Here is a 9,735-nt window from a genome sequence, read left to right as displayed (position 1 = left end):
GGTCTCCACGTGCAGGTTTGTATCCTGCTGACTACATGAGAAGTTCTTCTGATGGACACTAATTACAGATCTGTGCCTTATAGAGGCTGTTTTGCTGGGTTCACGTTACTTGTATTACAAAAATGCGAATTACATAGAATCCGTGAATTTTGTAAAATTATTAATTGACAACATAAAGCAATTTGGGTAGCTGTCCAAGCAAAAGACACCGACGTCCCTGGGTGGGCTTGAACCACCTACCTTTCGGTTAACAGCCGAACGCGCTAACCGATTGCGCCACAGAGACGTCTGTGCTCAGCAGCTCTGCCTGAACAGCAAATAACCAACATTTCCGCTCAGTGCACATTGCTCATTAGTGGCTGATGGTGACTATTGAGCTCCTGGTTCGGAGGACGACACCACAGAATCCTGGGAATTTCCTCTACATTCAGACATTCTCATTCTTATTCCAGTGACTTATGATCGCTCAGACGATGTCCTGGGAGGTTTCTACGTTTAGGTATCGGTGGCTCCTCTCTTGGGTTTTATAACACTGGATGATGTCGGGTTTTCATATGGACGGTCTTGGGTTCGATTCCTGGAAAGGGAAATTAAGTTTCAATTGTTCCCTCAGAAATTCTATAGTTGTATTATGTGAATAAATATTGTTATTAACTAGAAAACAATATAACGGTATTGAATACATTTCATCACTGTCGTATTGTCTGCGAGCTTATAAAACTCCATCACAACTTTTATGTGATCTTCTTATATGGGCTTGATGTGTTTTTTGTTCCTTGTATTTTATTTTATATATGAAGATCTATGGGAAAACAGTTTGAAGACAATCTCCTACAGCGCGTCTCGGACCCCGGGGGCCATTACAATATGTTTTTCTTTGAAATGCTGCAGCGTTTTAGAGTTAAACATACCTGGCTGAGATCATATGTAGCGCCCCGAGGGTTCGGCCGCTACAGGGGTATTGCACCTCAGACCAAAGGTGTGATATTCCACTCCCGGGTAAGGATGGAGTATGGACCAGGGCTCATTTAGCTGCATACAGCACACACACCCCATTTCCGGGGGACAGCTCTATGGTGCTCCCATTTATATATTTATGCAGGCACATCTGACTATGTCCCTGGCTGGAGTGGGGAGGGGGGAGGAAAACCCAGTGATGTAGGAGAAGATAGGGGTTGGGTTCTGAGCGTAGGTAGGGGCTCATTGGGTGCTGGTCACCTGAGCTCACACACAGAGGAGGAGGTATAAAAGGTGGGCACCATCTTAGTTCTGGGAGAAGTTCAGTGGAGAAGTGACAGGGAGCAGAGGCTCTGTAGGAGCTCTGCTCAGAAGGCAGGCCTAGAGAAAAGGCCGGGGCCAGAGAGGAGGAAGGAAGGAGAAGTAGGCCTAGAGAAGAGGCCGAGGGAAGGGGGAGAAGAAGGAACAGGAAAGAAGGAGAAGAGACAGAGAAGTAGAAAGGCTCAGAAACAAGAAGGCAGAAGGGACCCTAAGAACCCACGAGATATCGGGTGAAGGGTCAGGCAGAAGAAGGGTACCGGATCCCAAGTTGGTGGAGGTAAATTATCCCTCAGCCAAAGACCGGAGGTCGTGATCATCTATTGGTGCGACCCCCCGCCAAACCTGCTAGGAAGGCACCAGATAGGATAGCGGGAAACGGGGCCCACGTTTGCCCGCATAGATCCGCAGCAGCTGGACAGAAGTTTGGTCACTGGTGGGGCATGAGCCAGGGAAAGGACAGAAGGGGGTCCTGTGCCATACTCCTGAATTGCCTGGGGGTTGACCGAGCTCCTCACTTGGTGGACGCAGCACGGCTCGGGCAGTCATTGCCGGCAGAAGTGACTCGGATAACAACTGTGAGTAAAAGACCCTGTACTGCATCACTGACCCTGTGTGATTTATGCTGCGCCTGCACCATCACCCCCAGCATCCACCTACACTGCCTCTGGTGACATCTGGGACTAGTGTCCTCCTGGGGATCTGCCATTGTTTCTTTGTGTTTGTTGCTTTCTTTTGTGATATTATATGTGTAATGGACGTGTAACGAGGTGGCACGGGGTGGTAGCCGTGGGCGAGTCTACTGAGCAACCTTCAGCGAGCACCTCGGCACCTCGCACATGAATAAATAGATAGAGTCAGTGCTTTTAAATAAAACCAACTTTACTGACAGATTGCAGTGTACAGGCAGGTGCAGCAGATATTCTCAGGCCCAGGTCTTATGCAGGGACAATAAGCCGTTTCTCTACCTTCCGACTCAGTTTATCACAGCAGGCAGACGCTCACCTTCAGCACACCCTCTGTCCTGGTTGTCTCTTGTCCTAGGGAAGCTGTGCTACTCGGATAAGGCTCCTATCCCTTTTCCACAGTCCCTGTCCTCTCTCGCTGTTCTACTCGGATATAGATATATACATGTACATCCCTTTTCCACAGCCTCTGTTCAGTCCTCAGCTCCTGCTGAGGGCTTTTGGCACTCTCTCTCCCGCGCACCTTCTAACCCTGGCCTGGGTATATGGCTGCCGGACTCTGCTTAGTGCCTAGTCTCTGTCCTTGCATCCGTGCAACTTCTAACCCTGGCTCAGGTCTCTGGCTGCCGGACTCTCTGGTACTCACATGGACCCTTGATGTCTCGTGTACTGGCCTCTTCTCTGAGTGCATTTACACCATCACTGGTCCTTACTCATGGGTTTACAGCCCCACTGCTTCGACCTATCCTCGATCCCGACCTGTCATGAGCAGTTCCTCTCTCGTGGGCTTACGGCCCACACTGCCTCGACTCCTTCTTTGCGGGGACACCCCCGTCTTCACACAAGCTCCCTTTCTCTGGAGCTCTTCTTTGACACCTTGTCCTGGGCATGGCCGCCTGGACACTGCTCCTTGACTTCCTGTCTCCTGTCTCTAAGCTCACTGCCTCTGCTCCTCCCTGCTGCGCTCCTCCCCCGGCCAGCTCTGCCATGCTGCTGTAACTAGGCAACTACTGCACTGTACAGTACAGGGAGAACACATAAAAGCATGAACATTACATTAGACATTACACTCACACGGGGACAACTACTGCTGCACGTGGGAATAATAACAGGGAAAAGTCCTTCTTAAAAGGGTGGTGGCGTCCATCCCCCTTACACTCCCCCCCTTCTTAAACATGGCCGTCCTCAGACATGCAGGGACCATGTAAAGAAACACAGCATAAACACAGTCCCAATGTGTGCATCTTAAAGGGGTAACCCACACACATACATTCTGCTCCGGCGGAGTCGCAACGAGTCCACTGCTGTGAAGCATAGAAGTCCAAAACATGCAAAATCCAGCCTCACTTGACGAGGCAACAAAAACAAAAGAAAGACCCCACGAAAAATCTCTTCCCCTTTAAGGGACAAAAATGTCCCTTTAAGAAATGCAAAAATTGCTGCAAAGTGTCCTTTGCATGCCCAACTGCATCCGGGCAAAGTCCATTACATTCCCTGTGTCTACAGGGACACGATTCTGACGCGCCCCTGGGCCTTCTGTGTCGTGCGGCATCGCGCGCACGGGGGCTTACCCGGAGCCGGATCAGATGGGGGTAGTAGTCTCGTGGCGGTGACCCGGTCCGTGCCCAGGGAGTCAAACTAAGTGGCGAGTCTATTAGCAGTAGATGTTGGATGACTACGCCACCCGTTGAATGCAGCTTTGGAGCTGCCGCTGCAGGGCAGACCGCTGAGGCCGGTGGAAGGATGGTGCAGCGGGGATGGTATAACCCCCAACGGGAGGGGTATGGCCTCAGGGCAGCAGGTGTAGATGATGGGGGTTGTGATGGTGCAGCAAGGAGAGTCAGAAACGTATGGTGCAGTTTCAGGGTTTTTACTCACAGATGGTACTTCAGTCACTTCGGCCGGGAGTGACCACCCGAGCCGTACTGCGTTCACCAGGTGCGGGACTCGGCTAACCCCCAGGCAGTTCCGGAGCGTGGTCCTGAGCTCCCCTCTCTCTCTCTTTCTGCTGGCCGTCCCCACCAGGGATCCACCTTTGTCCGGCTCCCTCGGGCCTCTTGGTGGTTAAACCTTCTCTGGCTTTCCTGACCCTACTCGTGGTGTGCCTTCCTGGTGGATATGGTGAGGGTCGTGGCAAAACTTGACCACGACCTCCGGTTCCTGGCTGAGGATCATTAGCCTCCACCAGTTTGGGTTCCGGTACCCGTTTCCGCCAACCCTTCACCCGGTAACTTGTGGGATCTCAGGGTTCCCTCTGGCTCTGCGTCTCTGGGCCTTTCTTCCTCCTCTCTCTCCACTGCAGGCTTGGCCCTGGAGCTGGGCCCAGCCGGAGCCACAGCTCCCCGTCAGCCCTCCTCAGACTGACTGACTGACTGACTGACTGACCGACTGACTGACTCACCCTGTCCTAAGATGGTGCCCACCATATATACTCCCTCTATGTGTGAGCCCAGGTGACTAGCACCCAATGGGCTCCTATCTCTATGCCCAGAGCCCCTCCCCTATCTGCCCCTACACTACTGGGATGTTCCACTCCCCCTCCCACTCCAGCCAGGGACAGACACTGTCGTACCTGCACATTCACCTAGTGGGAGTACCATTGATCTGTCCCCCGGAAATGGGATGAGTGTAGTGCATGCAGCTAGCTGAGCTCAGTCCCACACTCCATCCTTACCCGGGAGTGGAATACCACACCTCTGGCTCGAGGTGCACTACCCCTGTAGCAGCCGAGTCCTCGGGGTGCTACATTCCCCCCTGGTAAACCACAGCACGTCCTCGGGCTGTAAAAGAGCAAAACATACAAACATACAAAAAATTTTAAAGTGCACTTACATATAAGATATTTTAACTTTCACTCATCCCTTTATGGGAGGTACTTTTCTCTTTTAACGTTACAAGTATAAAACATTACGAACACACACATTTATAAAATATCATTAACTCTTTTAGCATAATAAAAACTTTTTCATAAGAAACATTCTTGATCCCTGGCCACCGTGCAACTTGTGACCAGGTAAAGTGCAACAGTCACTTGTAGAAAAACAGTTTTTCTTTAAAACCGGTAGGGGGCGCTTTAGAAAGCGCAACTATATACAGGGTATGGCCGCTCTCAGTCCTCGGCCAGGTAAAGGGAAAGAACGACCGCTCTCAGTCCTCGGTCAGTGGGAATAGGGGAATGGCTGCTCACAGTCCTCAGCCTGTTTAAGGATAGGGGAAGCAGGTAACAGTTCACACTTGTCCCAACGGGGAACTCACTTTACTCTAGCAGCATGACAAGTACCTTACGGGTAACTATGTACAGTTCCACTTTACCGTACTTCAGTAACGGCGTCCTCCTGCTCCTTCCTGAGGGTAATCTTCAAACCCGTCCGGGTCCTCTTGATTCTCCTCATACCGCAGCTCTTCCTCCGTCAACCGGTGTACATGAAGGGCGTACGGTCCTTTGGCACACTGGTGCCGGGTGAAAGTGACCTCGTCACCCAGGTAAAGGTCACGTCCGCGATGTCCCTCCGGCAGATGAGACTCGACATCCCTGCGGGTGACAAAGACGTCGCCGGGGGTTCGGTGATCCCGGATAAAGCCCCAACCGTGCTCCAGTTGGAACTTAATTACGGTCCCGGTGGCGCGGGGACCGTGGGCCGCACGGCGGTCTCGCCGGGTCCGGCTTTTCTGCTCCGCACTCTGAACTTGCAGCCGCTCCTCGCGGACCCGCCTCTCTCGCCGCTCCCTGTCGAAGACCTCCAGTTGTTGCCGGCAGCACTCCGCACGCTCGGCTGCGGCCGCCCGGGTCTCTTGGGTGAAGCCGATGAGGTTTTCTCCAGTGGGGTCCCATGCAAACTGCGCCTCCTCCAACGGGAGTGGGGTAATCTTGGCGGGTGCCGGAGCCGGGATCAGGGGCTCACACAGGGGCCCTTCCTTCCGGAGTCGGGGATGGTAGTACTCCGGTGGCCACTCAAAGGGCTGCCCATCCGGGCAAGCATGCTGGGCGAACAGGTCTTCACCCAAGGGCAGGACTTTGAGGGTTGAGGGCGCGGTGATGGCAGCGGCGCCCGGATTCACCAGGCCTTGTGACCAGGCCGGTGGCACCTTAAAGGTGAAGGGCACTGCTGAGACGGCGGCGCCCGGGGGTACTCGACCTTGCGACCAGGCCAGTGACTTGGTGGAGATAGAGGGCTCTGTTGGAACTGCGGCGCCCGGGGGTACTCGACCTTGCGACCAGGCCAGTGACTTGGTGGAGATAGAGGGCTCTATTGGAACTGCGGCGCCCGGGGATACTCGGCCCTGCGACCAGGCCGGTGGCGTCTCCTGCTTGGCCGCGCTCGGGGTTGAGGCGCGTGACGTCACAGGGGGCTTGGCCGCGGCTCCTGCTTGAGGCCTAGTCTGGAGCGGTGGCGGTGCAGCAACGGGCACGGTCGGTGGGATTTCGGGCTCTGCGACGGGGAGCTGGGGCAGGCTTACGGTTGCTGGGCTTGGGGTAGTAACGTCCCCTTTACCTGCCTCCGTCTCTTCAGCTCCTTCCACGGCGTCGTCTCCGGCCTTCATCCCTTCCGCACCGGCTTCAGGGGCAGGCGTGCTCCTCGTTGCGGGTGGTGTCCTTTGCTGGCGGGTTCCAGCCTGCAGGGCCATCTCTCTGCTCCACTCAGCTAGTACTTCTCGCTGTACTCGGGCCATCTTCCGAGCCAGGCCCTCCAGCGCGGTCCGTGCATGCTCCCGATCTTTGGGGAGCTGTGCCAGAATCTCCACCAGGCCTTCTGGGGTGGCGGCCTGCAGCAGGCTCCTGACCACAGGGTCGGTGCTGCCTGACTCTCCCTCCATCTCCGGGTGCGAACTCTCCAGACTCCTCCAGGCTGCACCCATCCTCACTCTTTTGTTCTTGATCCGCCCACACTGAGGGTGGTCCCGGGGCAACTTGGTGATTGTCAGTTCCAGGGGCAGTCCCCCCACGCTGATGGACATCTCTATCATTGCAGTCTCTGCTGGTGGGGGCGGTCTTTGCTTTTGGCGCTCTTCTGAGACCAGGCCCACGATGGGAGGTAGTCTCTTGCCACCCTCTGGCACGCCCATAATGGCGTCCGCTCTGCCAGGGCGGGAAATCTTCTCAGATGGCGGGAACCGTCTCCCAATGGCGGGAAACTCTGTGAATGGCGGGAAAAGACTGCAGATGGCGGGCAAACGGCGGGAAACGATCCGAGATGGGGTCCGATGGAGGGGACCCTCCGGAACCGGCGGGAGACTTCTTCTTACGGTACAGATAAACTTTTCTTCAGGCACGCAGTACCCGGTGGTGGCGGGCACGTGATCCTGCCGACTACGCCAAAGTTGATGCGCCCCTGGGCCTTCTGTGTCGTGCGGCATCGCGCGCACGGGGGCTTACCCGGAGCCGGATCAGATGGGGGTAGTAGTCTCGTGGTGGTGACCCGGTCCGTGCCCAGGGAGTCAAACTAAGTGGCGAGTCTATTAGCAGTAGATGTTGGATGACTACGCCACCCGTTGAATGCAGCTTTGGAGCTGCCGCTGCAGGGCAGACCGCTGAGGCCGGTGGAAGGATGGTGCAGCGGGGATGGTATAACCCCCAACGGGAGGGGTATGGCCTCAGGGCAGCAGGTGTAGATGATGGGGGTTGTGATGGTGCAGCAAGGAGAGTCAGAAACGTATGGTGCAGTTTCAGGGTTTTTACTCACAGATGGTACTTCAGTCACTTCGGCCGGGAGTGACCACCCGAGCCGTACTGCGTTCACCAGGTGCGGGACTCGGCTAACCCCCAGGCAGTTCCGGAGCGTGGTCCTGAGCTCCCCTCTCTCTCTCTTTCTGCTGGCCGTCCCCACCAGGGATCCACCTTTGTCCGGCTCCCTCGGGCCTCTTGGTGGTTAAACCTTCTCTGGCTTTCCTGACCCTACTCGTGGTGTGCCTTCCTGGTGGATATGGTGAGGGTCGTGGCAAAACTTGACCACGACCTCCGGTTCCTGGCTGAGGATCATTAGCCTCCACCAGTTTGGGTTCCGGTACCCGTTTCCGCCAACCCTTCACCCGGTAACTTGTGGGATCTCAAGGTTCCCTCTGGCTCTGCGTCTCTGGGCCTTTCTTCCTCCTCTCTCTCCACTGCAGGCTTGGCCCTGGAGCTGGGCCCAGCCGGAGCCACAGCTCCCCGTCAGCCCTCCTCAAACTGACTGACTGACTGACTGACTGACCGACTGACTGACTCACCCTGTCCTAAGATGGTGCCCACCATATATACTCCCTCTATGTGTGAGCCCAGGTGACTAGCACCCAATGGGCTCCTATCTCTATGCCCAGAGCCCCTCCCCTATCTGCCCCTACACTACTGGGATGTTCCACCCCTCCTCCCACTCCAGCCAGGGACAGGCACTGTCGTACCTTCACATTCACCTAGTGGGAGTACCATTGATCTGTCCCCCGGAAATGGGATGAGTGTAGTGCATGCAGCTAGCTGAGCTCAGTCCCACACTCCATCCTTACCCGGGAGTGGAATACCACACCTCTGGCTCGAGGTGCACTACCCCTGTAGCAGCCGAGTCATCGGGGTGCTACAATTCCTTCTCCAACGATACTAAAGCATTTAAAGGGGTTACACACACGTGTGCCTGCTCCTGCAAGGCTGCACCAATCCGGACCCCAGCGGCAATTGCTGAGGTCATCAAAGTCCAAGTCCATAACAGGCCTCCGATGTCGAGGCTCCAACTGGTATAAGGGAGAAAACAACAACTGCCATCGCAGCTTCACTTCGGTCCAGTTTGACCGGCTTCAACGCCCTCAACTTGCGGGGTAAAACCCTTTTTCAGCAAAGAAAAATTCTCTTCAACTGTCAACGGGCCTCACTGGAAGTATCAGGAGGGCTCGGCAACATCGGTCTTCCACTCAGATTCACTCTCCAACTTGCAAATGGCGACAGGCCACCTGCACTTCTCCACACGAGGATCCTCCTACCCCCATCGTGCTGCTTGGGGCGGGCGTTCTTCCTCTTTTCCCTCCATCTGCCGGCCTGCAGATAAAATTCTGGGGACTGCCTCCTTCTCTCAGGTCGTCCCCTCAGCACACACTTGCTATCGGAGGGCGGGCCACTTCTTTGCGCGCTTTCTCTGCCTCCCGAGGATTTCGCGCCACTGACCGCCATCTTCTTGTCAGTGTTCGGCGCCATCTTGGACCACAGCGTTGTCGCCACTGCAATGCGCCATGCGGGCGCCGTCTCACAGGCCTCAGGGGTCCTCCCCACTAGTCCGGTGGGCACAGGACGTTTGGATACTATCCTGCCGACTACGCCAAGAGTAATACAGGTACTTTAGATGCAGTGACACAGGAACACAGAGCAGCCAGTACAGGGTTATTAAACAAGGGGGATTTATTGTAACAGGGTCAATCTCCATGCAGGGAGTAACAGGGCAATTATGGGGACAACAAGGGGAGTAGCTGGTAACAGTCTATAACCGAAAATCTACAGTTTCGCTAGATGTAGCAGAGTCGACATGGTTGTAATCGGCAGTTTTTCACTTAGCTGACTCTTGTTCCCCACAAGGCAGTTTCCGGCTGATGCCAGTGTTGTTTTCTTCTGGCTTCCCCACCTAAACATTGTTCTGTCTTCTGGCGGCAGCGGGCGGTTTCCGGTTTGACCTGCTGAGCCCCTAGTCCATAACACTACACCTCACTTGCTCGGCTCCACAGACCCTGCATCTCTTCTCCCTCTAGTCGGGCTTGACCCCAACTGTCAACTCCCTGCTTTTCCACGCAAAACTCCTTTTTCTCCCACTTCCTGGAGACG

General features: G+C 55.1%; 1 non-coding gene across 1 annotated transcript; it reads right to left on the bottom strand.

Annotated features, from left to right (window-relative positions):
• Positions 1-212: 212 nt before the first annotated feature.
• On the bottom strand, positions 213-286 carry TRNAN-GUU (transfer RNA asparagine (anticodon GUU)). Its single transcript has one exon. It is a non-coding gene; the product is annotated as a tRNA-Asn (tRNA).
• Positions 287-9,735: the final 9,449 nt, after the last annotated feature.

The sequence above is a fragment of the Phyllobates terribilis genome, unplaced genomic scaffold, assembly GCF_046119375.1.
Source record: "Phyllobates terribilis strain yellow unplaced genomic scaffold, ASM4611937v1 Scaffold_3__8_contigs__length_932513732, whole genome shotgun sequence".
NCBI classification, from domain to species: domain Eukaryota; kingdom Metazoa; phylum Chordata; class Amphibia; order Anura; family Dendrobatidae; genus Phyllobates; species Phyllobates terribilis.
The sequence above is the reverse complement of the archived record's forward strand: the minus strand, read 5'-3'. Positions and strand labels throughout refer to the sequence as shown.